This window comes from Salvelinus alpinus, chromosome 6, assembly GCF_045679555.1.
Source record: "Salvelinus alpinus chromosome 6, SLU_Salpinus.1, whole genome shotgun sequence".
Lineage (NCBI taxonomy): Eukaryota > Metazoa > Chordata > Actinopteri > Salmoniformes > Salmonidae > Salvelinus > Salvelinus alpinus.
In genome coordinates, this window is record NC_092091.1 from 51,041,483 (window position 1) to 51,063,700 (window position 22,218).

The 22,218-nt window shown below is 43.4% G+C and overlaps 1 protein-coding gene across 2 annotated transcripts in view; it reads left to right on the forward strand.

The window, feature by feature from the left end:
- LOC139578824 (thyroid hormone receptor alpha-like) overlaps positions 1 to 22,218 on the forward strand; it is a 73,085-nt gene that overhangs the window by 8,191 nt on the left and 42,676 nt on the right. For both annotated transcript variants that reach the window (XR_011675624.1, XM_071406879.1), the window contains exon 2: positions 2,399 to 2,836. The gene's annotated coding sequence lies outside the window, so the exon portion shown is untranslated. The remainder of the gene's footprint in view (positions 1 to 2,398; positions 2,837 to 22,218) is intronic.

Here is a 22,218-nt window from a genome sequence, read left to right on the forward strand (position 1 = left end):
CTATGCTGCGTGTAGCCTAGTACAGGTATCCCCCCCCCCCCCCCCATTTTTTTTTCTTCACATTTTCAAACAGTCCATTTATATTTTCCATCTGGGCTCTACATTTGGGTGAGGTATTGTTCTCGTCTGAGTAGCCTCTTCACTGCCAAAAATAAAATTAAACCATCTCGTGTTCAGCGAAATAACAACACAATGTCAAATACAGGTAGCCTAGTCAAATAATTACCATCCAATCACATTAACCGTTACTCTCTCGCGTGATTTCCACTAACGGTCTGTATGTAGCCAAATGTAGCTGCTGCTCATTCCGTTTGCTCGAAAATTGAAAAATGATTTTAAAAAGTAAGGCCCGCGTCCATAGACACATACCAGCTCTACTGGTAGTACTGCTACTACCAGCAGTACTATACCTGCACCTGTCAACGACACAAGTTGTTCTGCTTCCATGAGCACATCCAATGCTAGCATCAGTAATTCTACATTTGTTGTTAGCCCAGCCTGCATGGACACTGACAGTTGTGAATCTGATACAGCCGTAGAGCTACTGCCCCCTTACCCAGGAAAGCACCGAACAGCACAGGGACGTTGGCCCATCGAAGAGGCGCAAATATGAACACATTGATTTGGGGTTGACTTATACTGGGAGTAGTGCCTTTCCTCAGCCACAGTGTGTGTTATGTGAAAAAGTACTATCTCACAACTCGATGAAACCTTCACTCTTGCGCAAACATTTAGAAACAAAACATGGCAATTTGAAAAATAAGCTACTGGAGTTTTTTGAGCTAGAATTAAGATGAAACCTGCATATTTAGTTAATATTGCCTGCTAACATGAATTTATTTTAACTAGGGAAATTGTGTCACTTCTCTTGCGTTTTGTGCAACAGAGTGAGGTTATATGCAGCAGTTTGGGCCGCCTGGCTCGTTGCGAACTGTGTGGAGACCATTTCTTCCTTTCAAAGACAGCCAACTTTGCCAAATGGGGGATGATTTAACAAAAGCCCATTTGCGAAAAAAGCACAATCGTTGCACGAATGTACCTAACCATAAACATCAATGCCTTTCTTAAAATCAATACACAGAAGTATATATTTTTAAACCTGCATATTTAGTTAAAAGAAATTCATGTTAGCAGGCAATATTATCTAGAGAAATTGTGTCACTTCTCTTGCGTTCATTGCACGCAGAGTCAGGTTATATGCAACAGTTTGGGCCGCCTGGCTCGTTGCAAACTAATCTGCCAGAATTTTACATAATTATGACATAACATTGAAGGTTGTGCAATGTAACAGCAATATTTACTCAGACTGCATCCAATTTGCTATCACAGTGCCATCTGTTTTGTCACCAAAGCCCCATATACTACCCACCACTGCGACCTGTATGCTCTTGTTGGCTGGCCCTTGCTTCATATTCGTCACCAGACCCAAGCATAACGATGGTCATTATGGCCAAACAGTTTAAAAAAAAAATCATCAGACCAGAGGACATTTCTCTAAAAAGTACAATCTTTGTTCCCATGTGCAGTTGCAAACCGCAGTCTGGCTTTTTAATGATGGTATTGGAGCAGTGGCTTCTTCCTTGCTGAGCGGCCTTTCAGGTTATGTCAATATAGGACTCGTTTTACTGTGGATATAGATACTTTTGTACTTTGGTTTCCTCCAGCATCTTCACAAGGTCCTTTGCTGTTGTTCTGGGAATGATTTGCACTTTTCGCACCAAAGTACTTTCATCTCTAGGAGACCGAACGCGTCTCCTTCCTGAGCGGTATGATGTCAAGCAATGAGGCACTGCGTTTTTAAGGTAGGCCTTGAAATACATCCACAGGTACACCTCCAATTGACTCAAATTATGTCAATTAGCCTATCAGAAGATTCTAAAGCAATGCCATCATTTTCTGGAATTTTCCAATTTGTTTAAAGGCACTTGACTGTGTATGTAAACTTCTGAATTGGAATTGTGATATAGTAAATTACCAGTGAAATAATCTGTCTGTAAACCATTGTTGGTAAAATGACTTGTGTCATGCACAAAGTAGATGTCCTAACTGACTTGCCAAAACTATAGTTTGTTAACAAGACATTTGTGGAGTGGTTGGAAAAACGAGTTTCAATGACTCCAACCTAAGTGTATGTAAACTTCCGACTTCAACAATGTGTCGTATAGGCCAGTGTGTGGGTGAATATGTGTGTGTTCTTTTGAGCAACAACTATTCATTTATCGGATTTCAAACCAGCGGCTGCTAGAGCAGACAGGGATTGGATGATAAATGCTAGGCTTAATCTGTCTTCCGGAAACCAGTCCTCTGATAGTCTACCCTGTGAGTTTGAAGGTGTTTCGTACTCAATCGGCTTCTCTGTGTTTATGTCAAACCCTTCTGATCTGTGTGTGTCTTACAGGTGAGGCAGACTGATCCACTGGAGAGCACCTTTTCGGGAGGTAGACAAGGACAGAGAGGTGGTGCACGTCTCAGAGGCTTTGAGACCCAGGGCTAGCCGAGCTAGTGGGTTGCTGCCAAAAACCAACACGGAGAGAGCCTGAAAACAGTTTGCCTGTGTGGCAGCATCACATCTTCAGACCCAGGAAAATGGCACGCCTGGGAGGCAGTCAAAACCAGAAAGCTGCATGCTTGGGGGTCAGTCACTTACATTAAACAGCACAGTGGCAGGCCTGAATGGTTTGGGGAACTTAAGAGTAGCGCGCTGCATTGGGGGCTGAGATGGACTAATAAGGGAACCTGGGTTGCATCATCGGTCAATAATAGCTCGCCATGAGGAAAGGGCTGTAAGAAGAACAGTAAGACCCAGCAGAGCGAGGGTGATCAGAACAATCCACAGGTGAGTTCTCTGGTTCCTTCCCACTTGGCCCTTTCTCTCTGCCTTATGATGCAGTAGGTGAAACAACAGGACTAGTAAGAATGGGAGCTTCAGCTCTTTTATATTCGTATCTGCACATGGAATTTGAGGAGTAAGGGCAAGGTTATCTCAAGGCTTATGGTATAGAGTTAGGGTGCTCTTGAGTCAAGGAGTTTCTCAAAATGCGGTCGACTAACTTATTTCCCAACATGAGTAACCTGAGTAAATCAGTCCACTGCCTCTTGTGTGTTGTCTGGCTGTGCCGCTAATCCACTGGAAGCTCCGTGTACCTCTGACCCTTTGATGGGCTAATCCTCCTTGACCCGCCAGGTGGCGTGAGGGTTTCTGGGAGAGAGAATCAAAGTGGAGGAGGGAGCTAGACTGTCCGAGATCGAAGTGACTAATCCAACTGAACAGGGCCCATGTTCAAAAAGCATCTCTTAGTAGGAGTGCTGATGGAGGATCAGATCCTCCTTTTCCATATAATCCTATTCATTATGATCTCTAAAAGGTTAAACTGATCCTAGATCAGCACTCTTTATGAATACTCGACCTGGTCCTTTGTTCGAGCCCTTTTCTGTATGCCTTTTAACATGACTGTGCTAGTGCACTCCGGATTGTTTGTCTGTGGGGCTATGGCTATATCCCACTGCTGATACCAATCTGGCACATTTGGTGTGGACACACCTCGGAGTTGATGTTTGACTGTTGTGCGTCATAGTCTAAGACAAGGATCAGAAACCAGAACCCCAGGCCGACCAATCAGAGAGGCTCCTGCCATGGAGAGTTCAGCTTTGTGGAAAGCTATGTGTTTGTGTGCGTGCTAGCATGCGTGTGTCTGTGTGTGCTCGCATCTGTTTGCGCGTTTGTGTCCGTCTGTCTGTGTGCATGTGTTAGGGCCGGGACTATACCAGTATTATGATACCTGTTAGTATCATGGCAAGGAAACATAACACAAAGCGGATGTAACTTTTTTTTGAAAACATCCCTAATGTTGGAAACAAACATGTTGTCATCCAGAGTCACATGTATTTATTTTACAGGCAGCAGGCTTTTGAAGGACCAAAGAGTTTGGTCTGCTTCGTGTTTACATTTTTTGGCATGGATTTATTTTTTGTGATACTGGTATCGTCAAAGTGTCTGTGTCTGTCTCTGTGTCTGTGTGTGTGTCCGTGCCTGCTGAAGCTCAGCGTGTGTCCAGACTACAGAGTGCAAACTGTGTTAAAGGTAGATGCTTTCATCATACAGATCAATATGTTACCAGTCAGAGACGACAAGCAGGTCGGCTGGAGAACCAATGACGCTTGCCTATAGCCCTACAACTAGTGTTGTCACGATACCACAATTTTGACTTGGATACCGACACCAGGTTTAGTATCGCACTATTCAATACCAAAATGATACCACATTAAAAAAAGAAGGTTCATTAGCCAAAGTCACAGAATGGCACTTGATCCAGACAAACTCAGCTACTGCTCTTTCATTCCATTTGAAAATGTTTCTGTCAATTATTGAGACAGCCATGTATGCATTAATTGAATCAATTATACAATAAATGTTACTTTTAGTTTTACCAATCTAACTACAAAACAGCATAATGCTAATCATTTATTTGAATGGTAAGTTTCTGTTGATAAACAGAGTAAATCAAAAGGTAGCCTAGGTCTATTCACAATACTTTACAGTACAGGTCATTGCTGTCGTGTCTTTACAGTTCATATTATTCAATAGCAGCAGCATGCATTCTTTTTTTTATTGAGCTTGTTTTAGCTGATTTCAAGGGGCTACAGATGACAAACAATCCCTTCCATTTAGGACTTATTTTATTGGAACTTTTAAAGAGAAGGAAAAAAGTTGGCCTACAATTAACTACCGCAATCTTCCTGCATTGTAATGTGTTCTAGCCTGTATGGACATTGTTTTGTGAAAACAGTAATGAACCGTTTCTACATTTCTACATGCCGTGTTGCATTATTCAAGTGTGTCAACTTCTGTGCAACATGCATGGGGACTGGGGAGAAAATGCAGCCCATACAGCTCTGGCAATGAATGAGTAAGTGGATCAAGCTTTGCTCTTCGCGCTCTAAATGGGCTGTGCTGATAGACTTGATCCTCTCAATCGCTTGAGACATATTTGACAAGTACCGAATATAACAGCCCAGTCTCTATTGGGTAGAGTTGGGTCGGGTGTTCTGGGGAAGGAATGTGACAGCCTGCCTGGGCCAGATGGAGATTGTTGTGGGGGGCCTTGTGGCTCGTGAAAAGAGGGCATGGTCTTCAACTCCTTAACATCCCGTCTCCTACCCGACCCAGGCTCCGTCCCTGTACATTAGATACACTGAGTGTTTTTTGGGAGGATGGAGGGAGTGATGGAGGGCGAGGCATCATGGAGGCACCAGCGAGGTGTAGACTGCTCCCAGATGGCCAGGCCTGCATCGGGGTTTGAGAGCTTAACATTCTCAACACTTCATAAATCCAACCTAGGGCCTACTGCTCTACTGCTGCTGATGCTGGGGAGTTCCAGGCCAAACACTCCGGAACCCTGCGGAACATTCCGCCCACCACACCACTGCTCTGGAATAATACTGACTGGTCTAGCCCTGGTCGTGGCCGCGGTCACGAGCACTGGATTGTTCCACAGATAGACCTACAGTATAGTTAATGTAAACCTTCATGCTCCATTACAACATTTGGCCTGTAGTCAGTCAGATTCCTGATTTTCAAGGAACAGTTCACGCCAAAATGAATGTTTTTTGTTGACGTTGTTGCTGAGGCCCTGAAACGGGTGAAATGTTCGAGATGAGTTCATGGCATGACCCATGCCATCTGTTGTGTAGATGAGGCTGTATATCTTATGTCATAATTTCCCACCACTGCGACCTGTATGCTCTCGTTGGCTGGCCCTCGCTACGTATTCGTCGCCAAACCCACTGGCTCCAGGTCATCTGTAAGTCTAGGTAAAGGTAAAGCCCCGCCTTATCTCAGCTCACTGGTCACCATAAGCAGCACCCACCCATAGTACGTCCTGCAGCAGGTATATTTCACTGGTCATCCCCAAAGCCAACACCTCATTTGGCCGCCTTTCCTTCCTGTTCTCTGCTGCCAATGACTGGAACAAATTGCAATAATCACTGAAGCTGGAGACTTATATCTCCCTCACTAATTTTAAGCATCAGCTGTCAGAGCAGCGTACCGATCACTATACCTGTACACAGCCCATCTGTAAATCGCACACCCAACTACCTCATCCCCATATTGTTATTTTTTTGTTGTTGCTGTTTTGCACCCCAGTATCTCTACTTACACATCAGCATCTGCACATCTATCACTCCAGTGTTAATACTAAATTGTAATTATTTCGCCACTATGACCTATTTATTGCCTTACCTCCCTAATCTTACTACATTTGCACACACTGTACATAGATTTTTCTATTGTGTTATTGACTGTACATTTGCTTATCCCATGTGTAACTCTGTGTTGTTGTTTTTGTCACACTGCTATGCTTTATCTTGGTGTAAATGAGAACGTGTTCTCAACTGGCCTACCTGGTTAACCTTCCTGGCGCAGGCGTTCCGCTAGCGACCCATCTCGACAACATCCAGTGAAATTGCAGAGCGCCAAATTCGAAATACATAAATAGTCATTATAAACATTCATAAAAAATACAAGTGTTATACATCGGCTTAAAGATGAACTTCTTGTTAATCCAGCCGCTTTGTCAGATTTCAAAAAGGCTTTACGGCGAAAGCATACCATGTGATTATCTGAGGACAGCGCCCCGCTTACAAAAGCATACAAACATTTTACAACCAAGTACAGGAATTACAGAAGTCAGAAATAGCGATTTAAAATTAATCACTTACCTTTGACGATCTTCATATGGTTGCAGTCACAAGAGTCCCAGCTACACAATAAATGTTGGTTTTGTTCGATAAAGTCCCTCCTTATATCCCAAAAGCTCAGTTTTGTTGGCGCGTTTTGTTCAGTAATCCACTGGCTCAAAGGCGGTCAAAACATGCAGACGAATACATCCTAATAGTACCGGTAAAGTTCGTAGAAACATGTCAAACGATGTTAATAATTAATCCTCAGGTTGTCAATTGTCTAAATAATCGATAATATTTGAACCGGACAATAGCGTATTCAATAGAAAGGAAAAACAACGAAGGGCGCGCACTCGGTCATGCGCACAAACCAGCACTGCATGATTCTACAGTCCACTAAGAGAAAGGTCTCCTTCATTTTTCAGAAAACAAACCTGAAACAATGTCTAAAGACTGTTGACATCTAGTGGAAGCCATAGGAACTGCAATCTGGGTCCTAACCCATTAGATACTCTATAGGCATTCAATTGAAAATACCCACATCAAAAAAATCCCACTTCTTGGATGGATTTTCCTCAGGTTTTCGCCTGCCACATCAGTTATGTTATACTCACAGACATTATTTTAACAGTTTTGGAAACTTTAGAGTGTTTTCTATCCAAATCTACCAATTATATGCATATACATTACTTTGGGCACGCTTCTCATCCAGACGTCGAAGAAATATAAAAAATTAAATGGTGCCTATCTTTCCCATTTTATTTGGGATTGAGGATTATAGCTGGATATACACAACAGATGGTGTGGAACTCATCTCGACGTTTGAGATCCTAAAAAGTCTGAAAGATCTTTGATTCTGTAGTGAACTATCCCTTTACGGAGCCATAAAGTCCAGCAAATGTTAGCCTCACGTGTCAGACTTCAAGGCTCTGTCGACTTGTCAGACAGACTGATGGATGCATGGCAAACAAGAATTCACACCCACACACTATATCAAGTCAGAAACCAGCATGTACAGTATATCAAGTCTGAGCCCATTGGCTGGTGCTAGGCCTGGTCTGCCTAGCACCAGCCAACCGGTCTGGCTTCTATTCCCTGAAAGCCTCAGTTTCATACCCATCACACATGATAAACTTCAGCTTCAAGTTAGGGAATCGGCCATTGATGTCCATTTGTTGACGTGTATTTCACAATTTTAATGACATGCAGAACCCCCCAACACATACAAAATTGTCAATGCCTTTCCTGAAGTCGGAATCCGTTGGGGTGAAACTGCCACTTCGGTTTGCGACATTACTACAACAAAGATATTACTTTAAGCTAAACAACACTGTTGTACATCATTGCACGCACAATAGAACAGCTCCCGAGTGGCGCAGCATTCTAAGGCACTGCATCTCAGTGCTAGAAGCGTCACTACAGGCTCTGTTTCGATTCCAGGCTGTATCACAACCGGCCGTGATTGGGAGTCCCATAGGGCGGCGCACACGTGGCCAAGCGTTGTTAGGATTTGGCCGGGGTAGGCCGTCATTATAAATTAGAATTTGTTCTTAACTGACTTGCCTAGTTAAATTTAAGGTAAAAAAAACAAACAATAGAACAGCAGCGTATTTACTACAATCTTTTTTTATAATGTCGCTGGATGCTCGTCTCTTTTTCATAAAAATTACAAAAACAATAACCAATGCGACCAGTGACGCTTTTTTACCTTTCGTAAATGCCCCTAGTAATGTCTCAGCTTTATAATAAAGTTGGATTGATTGATAAAGATCAGTGCTGTAAACTACTCAAGTAAAAATACTTTAAAGTACTACTTAAGTAGTTTTTTGGGGTATCTGTACTTTACTTCACAATTTATATTTTTGACTACTTTTACTTCACTCCATTCCGAAAGAAAGATATGTACTTTTTACTACGTACATTTTCCCTGACACCCAAAAAATACTCGTTACATTTTGGAGGCTTAGCAGGACAGGAATGGTCCAATTCACACACTTATCAGGAGAACATCCCTGGTCATCCTACTGCTTCTGATCTGGTGGACTCACGAAACACATGCTTGATTTGTAAATTATGTCTGAGTGTTGGATACATGTATCCAATACATGTATCTACTGTAGACACTGCTTGCATCCCAAATGGCACCCAATTTCCTATATAGTGCACTACTATGGGCCTTGATCAAAAGTAGTGCACTATAAAGGGAATAGGGTGCCATTTGGGACGCATATTCATCTGTATGCTCTGTAGCATTCATTATAGTAAAACCAGTATATTAGCATTCATTACAGTAACAACCGTATCTGTTGTGATTCACAGCACGTTCAACAGTCAAGCTTCCTTTTTCACGAGAGGGGGGGAGTGAGAGGTTTTATTTCCCTTCTCAGCAGCACCATTGATCTCTATCTCTTGTTGGTGTATATGGAATGTTCTAATGTTTTATGGTGTACTATGAACACTGGAATGGAAATTCAGTCAGCCTCACTGCAAAGGGAACTGTGTGTGTGTGTGTGTGTGTGTGTGTGTGTGTGTGTGTGTGTGTGTGTGTGTGTGTGTGTGTGTGTGTGTCTGAGTATAGCACTCTCGCATTGTGCTCCTACTCTTACCTGAGTGCTTTGTCACACTCTCTCCCTCTCACTCACACACACACAGACAGACACTCCGGTTGCAGCTTTCAATTTTTTTCATGTAACCTTTATTTAACTAGGCAAGTCAGTTAAAAACAAATTCTTATTTACAATGACAACCCACTGTTCCCAGGTAGGCCAACTGCCTTGTTAAGGGGCAGAATGACATTTTTACCTTGTCAGCTCGGGGATTCGATCCAGCAACTTTTCGATTACTGGCCCAACGTTCTAACCACTAGGCTACTTGCCGCCCCAGCTAGGGGAAGAGGATTCCCTGTGCTGTGTGTTTGGGTGGTGACGCAGCCAGGTAGGGGTTTTGGGCATGCCCTATTCATAAAAGCTGCCAGGCATGCAGGCTGAGTGGACTGACTAGCCGCCGAACCAACCCATTGGTTGCTCTGTGATGAGTATGCTCATCAGCATTAACACTAGACTTCCCACTTGTGGCTCAACAAACGCACACATGCAAGTGCATGCGGGTATGCACACACAACACACACACAATCACACACATGCACACTTCTTAACTGGAAGCAAGTGTGTACCTGTGAGGGCAGCAGAAGCACCTGGTAGTAGTAGCTAGGGTTGCAAAGGGTCAGAAACTTTCTGGTAAATTTCCGTAATTTTTCCAGAAATTTTCCATGGGAAGTTAAGCCCTGGAATTTGGGGAATTTTGCTTAAATTCATCAAAAAAGTTAGCTTATAACAGTGAACCTTTTTTGTGGGATACACATAAGGCAGGCAATTCTAGGTATTGTGGCAAACCTCTGCATGCACAGTGCATTCTTGCATCACATGTATAGCTGATTCTCAAGATCTTGCACACTAATGAGATCCTATTGAGCCCACACTACTATACTGTCTGAGCCAAGGACTACATGCTTTCTGGTAAGTTTTGATTACAATACTGGGTGGAGTGAATATATTTTATATGACATGATTTTTTGTTAACTAGTAAATAGTAGCCTACAACAGTGTGTTTAAATCATTTCTAACTTGTTAACAATTTCTGCTAGTTAGTTTTTGCTACCATGTGGGTTTTAGCTTGCTTGAGCCTGCTAACTGAGGAGTGTTAATTCACCTGTTTCCGTACATGTTTCATTTTAAAACATTTATCTTACAAAGGAGTTGTTTAATCTAACTGCTTAACTATTTATTTGTACTTTGAATTGTATTAGTTTTTTTTTTTTTACAAAATGTTTTCTAATTGTGCCACAGGCACTATCTGATGTGTGGGGACATTTCACTGCAGCTAATGTAGAAGGAAAAGCTGTGTACATTTGCAAATACTGTGCCAAATCATATGTGAAGAATGCAACAAAGATGCAGAATCATCTGGCCAAGTGCATAAAGTTCCCTCAGCGCTCACAACAAGTAACCTCTGACAAAAGTCCATCTACTTCTATTCGAGGTGAAAATGATGAATCAGACACCTTATCGATAGCAACAGCTCATGGTCCTCCTGTCATCATGTTTGACAGTCTCCTGGAGTGATAGGAGTCTCCAAGAAATGGCCATATCACAGTCTGCCGATATGGACAGCCCCATCAAGAGGATCCTCCTGGATGATGTATTTTGGGAGAGAGTGGTAAGCAGCCTGAAACTCCTGAAACCTATAGCAGTAGCCATTGCACGGATTGAGGGAGACCATGCCATCCTGTCTGATGTTCAGACTCTGGTTGCAGATGTAAGAGAAGAAATCTGTACTGCCCAGCCCACTTCACTGTTGCTCCAATCAGAGGAAACTGCAGATCTGAAATACATCAAAAAGTGTGAAGACTTCTGCCTGAAGCCCATACATGCCGCAGTATACATGTTGGACATCAAGTATGTTGGCAAGAGCATCCTGTCTGGTGCAGAGATCAACAAGGCCTATAGTGTTATCACTACCAGGTCTCGCTACCTTGGCCTGGATGAGGGCAAGGTTCTTGGCAGTCTGGCGAAGTACACTTCCAAGCAAGGGCTTTGGGATGGAGATGCAATATGGCAGTCGTGCCAACATATCTCATCAGCCACCTGGTGGAAGGGACTTTGTGGATCTGAGGCTCTTTCCCCTGTTGCCTCCATCATCCTCCAAATATAGCTGGTGCTTAAGCAACAGACTTCCCACCATGAGCAGAGTGTGGCTGCACCACATAAAGCTTTACATTACCCCCCCCCCCCCCTTTCTAATATTGCTCAACATATGGAACATGACTGCCTTCTAGCTATAGAGAAGAAAGAGAAGCATGAAAAAAAATACGATGAAAGTAGAACTTCATCTTTTGTAGAGTGTTGATGAGATGTGACAGTGGTTCCATGCCCTTGATCCTCGCTTAGGAGGCCATGGATCTGGCGCTTTTACAATAAAGATCCCTTCCTCTCCTTCTGCTTCTCGTCCACCCCGCCGCCTCATTCTCCTCCTCATCTCATTTAACATTTACATTTTAGTCATAAGACAGACACTCTGGATAAGAGCGACTTATCTCCCTTTCTTTTCCTTTCCCCACCGGGGACCAAAGCCTCCGCATTTGTTTTTAGATGGTTTTGTACAAAGAGATCTTATCCGAGCTGAGCAACCAGTAACCGTTAATCGGATAACGTATATAATTTAGTCAGCTCACATCCATGACTATTCACTTGTACATATCCATTTGACTTGTTTGGAGATTAAATATTGCAATTATTTATTGCCACCTGCAGAAATCAGTGATTCAGACAGCTTTTTGGGCACATTCTTACAAATCTGTGACTAATCTTTATATCTGCACAGCTGGCTCATTTGGTTGTGTATTCTACATCACTATGAAGATTTTAAGATATTATTGGGTATACAAAAATTATATTTCATACAGGTATGGTAATGTATAATTTATCTAAGACCCTAAGAGTTAAAAAAAATAAATGCTTTTTTTAGTTTTATTTAACTAGGCAAGTCATTTAAGAACAAATTCTCATTTACAATGACAGCCTACGCCGTCACAACCCTAACCAGGACGACGCTGGGCCAATTGTACGCCGCACCTACGGGACGCACCTATGATACAGCCCGGGATCGAACCAGGTTCTGTAGTGACGCCACTAGCACTGGGATGCAGTGCCTTAGACCGCTGCGCCACTCAGGAGCCCAAAAGTTGTTTGGTGGCCATATTGAAAAAAGGCTTAGGTGAGGCTTAATACAGTTGAAGTCGGGAGTTGACATACATACACCTTAGCCAAATACATTTAAACTCCGTTTTTCACAATTCCTAACATTTAATCCTAGTAAAAATCCATTGTCTTAGGTCAGTAAAGGATCACCATTTTATTTTAAGAATGTTAAATGTCAGAATAATAGTAGAGAGAATGATTTATTTCAGCTTTTATTTCTTTCATCACTTTCTCAGTGGGTCAGAAGTTTACATAGTATTTGGTAGCATTGACTTTAAATTGTTTAACTTGGGTCAAACGTTTCGGGTAGCCTTCCACAAGCTTCCCACAATAAGTTGGGTGAATTTTGGCCCATTCCTCCTGACAGAGCTGGTGTAACTGAGTCAGGTTTGTAGGCCTCGTTGCTCGCAACGGCTTTTTCAGTTCTGCCCACAAATTTTCTATGGGATTGAGGTCAGGGCTTTGTGATGGCCACTCCAATAGCTTGACTTTGTTGTCCTTAAGCCATTTTGCCACAACTTTGGAAGAATGCTTGGGGTAATTGTCCAATTGGAAGACCCATTTGCGTCCAAGCTTTAACTTCCTGACTGATGTCTTGAGATATTGCTTCAATATATCCACATAATTTTTCTCCCTCATGAAGCCATCTAGTTTGTGAAGTGCACTAGTCCTTCCTGCAGCAAAGCACCCCCACAACATGATGCTGCCACCCCCGTGCTTCACGGTTGGGATGGTGTTCTTCAGCTTGCAAGGCTCCCCCTTTTTCCTCCAAACATAACGATGGTCATTATGGCCGAACAGTTCTATTTTTGTTTCATCAGACCAGAGGACATTTCTCCAAAAAGTACGATCTTTGTCCCCATGTGCAGTTGCAAACCGTAGTCTGGCTTTTTAATGGTGGTTTTGGAGCAGTGGCTTCTTCCTTGCTGAGCGGCCTTTCAGGTTATGTCAATATAGGACTCGTTTTACTTTGGATATAGATACTTTTGTACCTGTTTCCTCCAGCATCTTCACAAGGTCCTTTGCTGTTGTTCTGGGATTGATTTGCACTTTTCGCACCAAAGTACTTTCATCTCTAGGAGACCGAACGCGTCTCCTTCCTGAGCGGTATGATGGCTGCGTGGTCACATGGTGTTTATGCTTGCGTACTATTGTTTGTACAGATGAACGTGGTACCTTCAGGCATTTGGAAATTGCTTCCAAGGATGAACCAGACTTGTGGAGGTCTACAATTTTTTCTCTGAGGTCATGGCTGAGTTCTTTTGATTTTCCCATGATGCCAAGCAAAGAGGCACTGAGTTTGAAGGTAGGCCTTGAAATACATCCACCGTTACACCTCCAATTGACAAATTATGTCAATTAGCCTATCAGAAGCTTCTAAAGCAATGCCATAATTTTCTGGAATTTGTGTCTGTAAACTTCTGACCCACTGGAATTGTGATTAAGTGAAATAATCTGTCTGTAAATAATTGTTTGTAAAATTACTTGTGTCATGCACAAAGTAGATGTCCTAACCGACTTGCCAAACTATAGTTTGTTAACAAGAAATTTGTGGAGTGGTTGAAAACAAGTTTTAATGACTCCAACCTAAGTGTATGTAAACTTCCGACTTCAACTGTACGTGAATCATGTGATGGCCCTGTATCTATAAATCTTTTTAAAACCTTGTTCTAGCTGTGTGTGTGAAATGTGGTACAATCCAAAAACATATCTGCCCCACTACATAGAATTCTGTGGCTAAGCTTCAAGCATTCCAATGTTAATAGTACCATATGGTCTATTTTTAAACACTAGTTGTAGCTGGTGCTTGCAAAGTTGGTTATATTATATATAATTTGAAAGTTACTTTCATGACCTTTCAGAACCACTTGTCAAACAAAGATTAACGTATCGGGGTTTCCTTTTTTTAAGCGATTTATACAGGCAATTCTTTATGTACGCTAGAGGTCAAAGGTCAAGGTTCTGTTGACTTGAACATTCCAGCAATGTCGAATGGCTAGCTGTGAATGTAAGCTTGCCATTGATATATTAGAGGGTATACAGTGCATTTGGAAAGTATTCAAACAGATTTCTCAAAATGTTTGCACATGTATAAAAAAAATGATCACAAATACCTTATTTAGACCTTTTACTATGAGACTTGAAATTGAGCTCAGGTGCATCCTATTTCCATTGATCATCCTTGAGATGTACCTACAACTTTATTGGTGTGGTAAACTCAATTGATTTGGAAAGGCACAAACCTGTCTAAATAAGGTCCCACAGTTGACAGTGCATGTCAGAGCAAAAACCAAGCCATGAGGTTGAAGGAATTGACCGTAGAGCTCCGAGACAGGATTGTGGCGAGGCACAGATCTGGAGAAGGGTACCAAAAAATGTCTGCAGCATTGAAGGTCCCCAAGAACAGTGGCCTCCATCATTCTTAAATGGAAGAAGTTTGGAACCGCCAAGACTCTTCCTATAGAGCTGGCCCCCTGGCCAAACGGAGCAATTGGGAGAGGAGGGCCTTGGTCAGGGAAGTGACCAAAAACCCCATGGTCATCCTGACTGAGCTCCAAGTTCCTCTGTGGAGATGGGAGAACCTTCCAGAAGGACAACCATCTCTGCAGCACTCCACCAATCAGACCCTTATGATAAAGTGGCCAGACAGAAGCCACTGCTCAGTAAAAGGCACATGACAGCCTACTTGGAGTTTGCCAAAAGGCACCTGATGGACTCTCAGGTCATGAGAAACAAGATTCTCTGGTCTGTTGAAACTAATATTGAACTCTTTGGCCTGAATAGCATGTAAAAATATATATTAGAAACTGATTTGTTTATTATTTTTTAGGACATGGAAAACTTGGAAAATTACCCTTTTTTTGTGTGTATTTGTGGTACAATGCATAATGTCTAATCAAATAATAATTATGAAATAGATAAGTACAGATCCTAATCTCAGTGATCCAAGAGGAAATTTCTTGAAAAATGACACTTGAGAATGTTTGGGTCAAATGTCAGTTTCGCTAGAATGATCCATGCGTATTAGAGCGAGGTTTAGGTGCCCTGTTCAAAGACCATTCCATTAAGCAATAACCAAAGAGAGGGAGCGCTACACGGCAAGACAGAGTACAATATTGGAGTGAGAGAAATATTTATATATAAATATATATATATTTTGTGTATATATATACATATATATTTTATTTAAATTTTTCGATATGTATACTTTGACAATGTAAGTAATAATAACTTGCCATGTCAATTGAATTGAATTGAATTGAAATATAGAGCTACTCAATCAAGAGACAGACCAATGCTATATATAGAGGGAGAGAGCTGTAGAGTAAGACACACAGAGAGAATGCAATTAAGCAGGAGAGAAAACAAAAAAAATATTAATCAAGTCAGATCAGCAGCCAGAAAATGTATGAAAATTGTGCCTCAGTAATACTTAGTATGCTGATTCCCTGCCTAATTCTCTGCAATAAATCCCAGCATAGTAATTGAGAGGAGCAAGAAATGTGCACAGAAGAGAGACATGTAAAGGCTAGGGATTAATGAAATAAAAAAATTGAGATAAACAAACAATATCCCAGAAAGGCTATTGTAGGAAAATAAGTGGTAGTGAAAGGAGAGTGCAAAAATAGAGAATAAAGGAGAGATTGACGAGAAAGGGGAAAGAAGGAGTGAAGGTATAAGACGACATGGGGCAGTTATCCAGTATAGCTGAAGTCCTCCATAGTCCATTGGCTTTGTGCAGCTAGCCTAGACGACAGCTATCTGTTATGCTAATGCTAGTAGACCTACACACAGCCAACGCAGGCTAGCAAGCTAGCTGAATTTTTATTTTCTGGGTCATTCTACAGAAGTGGTTCAAATTACAAATTTGTATCCTATTTTTCCCAAACATTCAGCGACCATGTGTTACAACGTACAGTATGTCAGATAGACATCAAATACTCACACACTTTGTATTGCATATTTTAATTGAATTCCTTACTAGGCAGTACATTTGACACTACTCAAACATAGTGAAAAAGTTGCAATAAAGGGAGAACCACTAACCCTAACCACACTATTGATTATTTTGATAGTTATAAAGTCAGTCTCGTCTGTAACTGAACATTTCAAGATGATAGGAAAAAATGGTATGTCACAGAATGAAGAGTACTGCAATAGTTTTCTGTGGGTTGAGTTTATTTGATTCCTGCCCACAGCTGGCAGCACCCAAGTAATCATCAATTCGGAGCGCAGCTGCATGCAACCAGATATTAATACCCATGGTCAATTTGGTTAGACACTTGATATCCCTATGGGGCTAGTTAGGGACAATCAGTATTACACCATGTACATAGGACAAGGTCAATAGCTCAATTTCTATGACTTAACTCAAACCAACTCTTAAGTTTAGAAATTCATATAAAATATATAGAAAGAATTTAATGAGGCAACTAAAAGATGTGCAACATGAAAATATCGTCCCATTTACAGGCTAGCTAACATTACCTAGTGTGGCAGGCTAGATAACGTTTTAGCTAATGTTAGCGTAGCTAGTGCTAGCTACCTCATTACAACTTAGTTAGGTCGTAACTCATACAAGTGTATTGTCCAGATACTGCTGGTTATGTAACATTATCATTTGATAATACTAGTGGGGTAGGCTAGCTAGCTACTCTAGCTAATGTTGGCTAGATTTATTTTTTAAACTTTTATTTAACTAGGCAAGTCAGTTAAGAACAAATTATTATTTTCAATAACGGCCTATGAACAGTGCCTTGTTCAGGGGCAGAATGACCGATTTTTACGGGGATTTGATCTTGCAAACTTCCGGTTACTAGTCCAACACTCTAACCACTAAGTTACCTGCCGCCCCTACCTGTCGCCGTTAGATAGCTAATGTTAGCTTACAAGTTGGATTTGCAAGTTAGTTTACATTTACATTTAAGTCATTTAGCAGACGCTCTTATCCAGAGCGACTTACAAGTTGGTGCATTCACCTTATGATGTCCAGTGGAACAACCACTTTACAATAGTGCATCTAACTCTAAGGGGGGGGGGGGGGGGGGTTAGAAGGATTACTTTATCCTATCCTAGGTATTCCTTAAAGAGGTGGGGTTTCAGGTGTCTCCGGAAGGTGGTGATTGATTCCGCTGACCTGGCGTCGTAGGGGAGTTTGTTCCACCATTGGGGTGCCAGAGCAGCGAACAGTTTTGACTGGGCTGAGCGGGAGCTGTACTTCCTCAGAGGTAAGGAGGCGAGCAGGCCAGAGGTGGATGAACGCAGTGCCCTTGTTTGGGTGTAGGGCCTGATCAGAGCCTGAAGGTACGGAGGTGCCGTTCCCCTCACAGCTCCGTAGGCAAGCACCATGGTCTTGTAGCGGATGCGAGCTTCAACTGGAAGCCAGTGGAGAGAGCGGAGGAGCGGGGTGACGTGAGAGAACTTGGGAAGGTTGAACACCAGACGGGCTGCGGCGTTCTGGATGAGTTGTAGGGGTTTAATCGCACAGGCAGGGAGCCCAGCCAACAGCGAGTTGCAGTAATCCAGACGGGAGATGACAAGTGCCTGGATTAGGACCTGCGCCGCTTCCTGTGTGAGGCAGGGTCGTACTCTGCGAATGTTGTAGAGCATGAACCTACAGGAACGGGTCACCGCCTTGATGTTGGTTGAGAACGACAGGGTGTTGTCCAGGATCACGCCAAGGTTCTTAGCGCTCTGGGAGGAGGACACAATGGAGTTGTCAACCGTGATGGCAAGATCATGGAACGGGCAGTCCTTCCCCGGGAGGAAGAGCAGCTCCGTCTTGCCGAGGTTCAGCTTGAGGTGGTGATCCGTCATCCACACTGATATGTCTGCCAGACATGCAGAGATGCGATTCGCCACCTGGTTATCAGAAGGGGGAAAGGAGAAGATTAATTGTGTGTCGTCTGCATAGCAATGATAGGAGAGACCATGTGAGGATATGACAGAGCCAAGTGACTTGGTGTATAGCGAGAATAGGAGAGGGCCTAGAACAGAGCCCTGGGGGACACCAGTGGTGAGAGCACGTGGTGCGGAGACAGATTCTCGCCACGCCACCTGGTAGGAGCGACCTGTCAGGTAGGACGCAATCCAAGCGTGGGCCGCGCCGGAGATGCCCAACTCGGAGAGGGTGGAGAGGAGGATCTGATGGTTCACAGTATCAAAGGCAGCCGATAGGTCTAGAAAGATGAGAGCAGAGGAGAGAGAGTTAGCTTTAGCAGTGCGGAGCGCCTCCGTGACACAGAGAAGAGCAGTCTCAGTTGAATGACTAGTCTTGAAACCTGACTGATTTGGATCAAGAAGGTCATTCTGAGAGAGATAGCGGGAGAGCTGGCCAAGGACGGCACGTTCAAGAGTTTTGGAGAGAAAAGAAAGAAGGGATACTGGTCTGTAGTTGTTGACATCAGAGGGATCGAGTGTAGGTTTTTTCAGAAGGGGTGCAACTCTCGCTCTCTTGAAGGCGGAAGGGACGTAGCCAGCGGTCAAGGATGAGTTGATGAGCGAGGTGAGGTAAGGGAGAAGGTCTCCGGAAATGGTCTGGAGAAGAGAGGAGGGGATAGGGTCAAGCGGGCAGGTTGTTGGGCGGCCGGCCGTCACAAGATGCGAGATTTCATCTGGAGAGAGAGGGGAGAAAGAGGTCAAAGCACAGGGTAGGACAGTGTGAGCAGAACCAGCGGTGTCGTTTGACTTAGCAAACGAGGATCGGATGTCGTCGACCTTCTTTTCAAAATGGTTGACGAAGTCATCCGCAGAGAGGGAGGAGGGGGGGGGGGGGAGGAGGATTCAGGAGGGAGGAGAAGGTGGCAAAGAGCTTCCTAGGGTTAGAGGCAGATGCTTGGAATTTAGAGTGGTAGAAAGTGGCTTTAGCAGCAGAGACAGAAGAGGAGAATATAGAGAGGCGGGAGTGAAAGGATGCCAGGTCCGCAGGGAGGCGAGTTTTCCTCCATTTCCGCTCGGCTGCCCGGAGCCCTGTTCTGTGAGCTCGCAATGAGTCGTCGAGCCACGGAGCAGGAGGGGAGGACCGAGCCGGCCTGGAGGATAGGGGACATAGAGAGTCAAAGGATGCAGAAAGAGAGGAGAGGAGGGTTGAGGAGGCAGAATCAGGAGATAGGTTGGAGAAGGTTTGAGCAGAGGGAAGAGATGATAGGATGGAAGAGGAGAGAGTAGCGGGGGAGAGAGCGAAGGTTGGGTCGGCGCGATACCATCCGAGTAGGGGCAGTGTGGGAAGTGTTGGATGAGAGCGAGAGGGAAAAGGATACAAGGTAGTGGTCAGAGACTTGGAGGGGAGTTGCAATGAGATTAGTGGAAGAACAGCATCTAGTAAAGATGAGGTCAAGCGTATTGCCTGCCTTGTGAGTAGGGGGGGAAGGTGAGAGGGTGAGGTCAAAAGAGGAGAGGAGTGGAAAGAAGGAGGCAGAGAGAAATGAGTCAAAGGTAGACGTGGGGAGGTTAAAGTCACCCAGAACTGGGAGAGGTGAGCCATCCTCAGGAAAGGAGCTTATCAAGGCGTCAAGCTCATTGATGAACTCTCCAAGGGAACCTGGGGGGCGATAAATGATAAGGATGTTAAGCTTGAAAGGGCTGGTAACTGTGACAGCATGGAATTCAAAGGAGGCGATAGACAGATGGGTCAGGGGAGAAAGAGAGAATGTCCACTTGGGAGAGATGAGGATCCCAGTGCCTCCACCCCGCTGACCAGAAGCTCTCGGGGTGTGCGAGAACACGTGGGCAGACGAGGAGAGAGCAGTAGGAGTAGCAGTGTTATCTGTGGTAATCCATGTTTCCATCAGTGCCAAGAAGTCGAGGGACTGGAGGGAAGCATAGGCTGAGATGAACTCTGCCTTGTTGGCCGCAGATCGGCAGTTCCAGAGGCTGCCGGAGACCTGGAACTCCACGTGGGTCGTGCGCGCTGGGACCACCAGGCAGCGGCCACGCGGTGTGAAGCGTTTGTATGGTCTGTGCAGAGAGGAGAGAAGAGGGATAGACAGACACATAGTTGACAGGCTACAGAAGAGGCTACGCTAATGCAAAGGAGATTGGAATGACAAGTGGACTACACGTCTCGAATGTTCAGAAAGTTAAACTTACGTTGCAAGAAATCTTATTGACTAAAAATGATACAGTGCTGCTGAAGTAGGCTAGCTAGCAGTGGCTGCGTTGTTGACTTAGTTAGAAAGTGTAGCTGGCTAGGTAGCCTCGGTAACTGGCTAGGTAACCTCGACAATTACTCAAAAACTACACAATTATCTTGACAGCAAAGACAACTATGTAGCTAGCTAACACTACACTAACCAAGTCGTTCCGTTGTAATGTAATAGTCTCTACAGTGCTGCTATTCGGTAGACGTTGGCTAGCTGTTGGCTAGCTAGCAGTGTTTCCTACGTTAAGGACGACAAATAGCTGGCTAGCTAACCTCGGTAAATCAAGATAATTACTGTAATCTACACAATTATCTTGGATACGAAGACAGCAAAGACAACTATGTAGCTAGCTAACACTACGCTAATCAAGTCGTTCCGTTGAATGTAATAGTTTCTACAGTGCTGCTATTCGGTAGACGTTGGCTAGCTGTTGGCTAGCTAGCAGTGTTTCCTACGTTAAGGACGACAAATAGCTGGCTAGCTAACCTCGGTAAATTAAGATAATCACTCTAAAACTACACACTCTAAACTACACAATTATCTTGGATACGAAGACAGCAAAGACAACTATGTAGCTAGCTAACACTACACTAATCAAGTCGTTCCGTTGAGTGTAATAGTTTCTACAGTGCTGCTATTCGGTAGACGGTGGACGTTGGCTAGCTGGCTAGCTGCTGGCCAGATAGCAGTGTTGACTACGTTAGGACGACGAATTACGATAATTACGCAATTATCTTTGATACAAAGACGGCTATGTAGCTAGCTAAGAAGAAATTGCTAAGATCAGACAAATCAAACCGTAATGAAAAGTTATACTACCTGCGGAGCGAAATGCGACCGCTCGCTCCAACCCGGAAGTGGGAAGACACAGTTTGTAGCTTATACAAGTGTATTCTGTATTGCTTAGGGCAAAACAAGATAATGGATGCAGCTATGGAGGCAGTTAAATCATGTTTGAGTCTGACTAATACACTGAACTAGAAGCAACAAACCGTAACAATCTGGAGCTACAGTCAGTCTACATCTGTAACGCATAGAATTAAGGTTTCCACTAGTTACCACACCCACAATTTGGCTATATCGTAAACAGTCATGAAAACAAAAATGAGCTTTTTTTTTTAAAGGTTAGGCATAAGGTTAAAGGTTAGTAGTGTGGTTAGGATCAAGGTTTAAAAGCTAATTGTAGAAATAGGCGCCCTGTATGACTTTGTGGTATGTAATGACGACCTACAGTAGAATTAGCTTGGACCGAGTTACTGCCCTGATGACAGAGGCGGTGCTGCGATTGGAGGCGATTGGAAGCACGTTTGCAAAGAAATGCCCCTCGTGATGAGAGTGTAGTCGGCAGCCATGGCAGACTAGTGTCGTGTCTGTGACTATCAGTAAATGTGAATACTGTTATTTTATCAAATCAATTCTCTCTTTATTATTACGTGATTAAACTAATCATGTAAACTTTAACTAGGAAGTCGGGCACCACAGGAAAATGTTTAGAGTCTCTCTTTCCCGAATCGACTCTTCAGGTATTTTCATATCTTATCGAGTACAGTCTTGTATTAAGGTATTATTATTATTACCTCATCAGTTCTCATTACTGAGAAAACCCTTGGATATCTACACGAACCCTAGCCAAACTCATG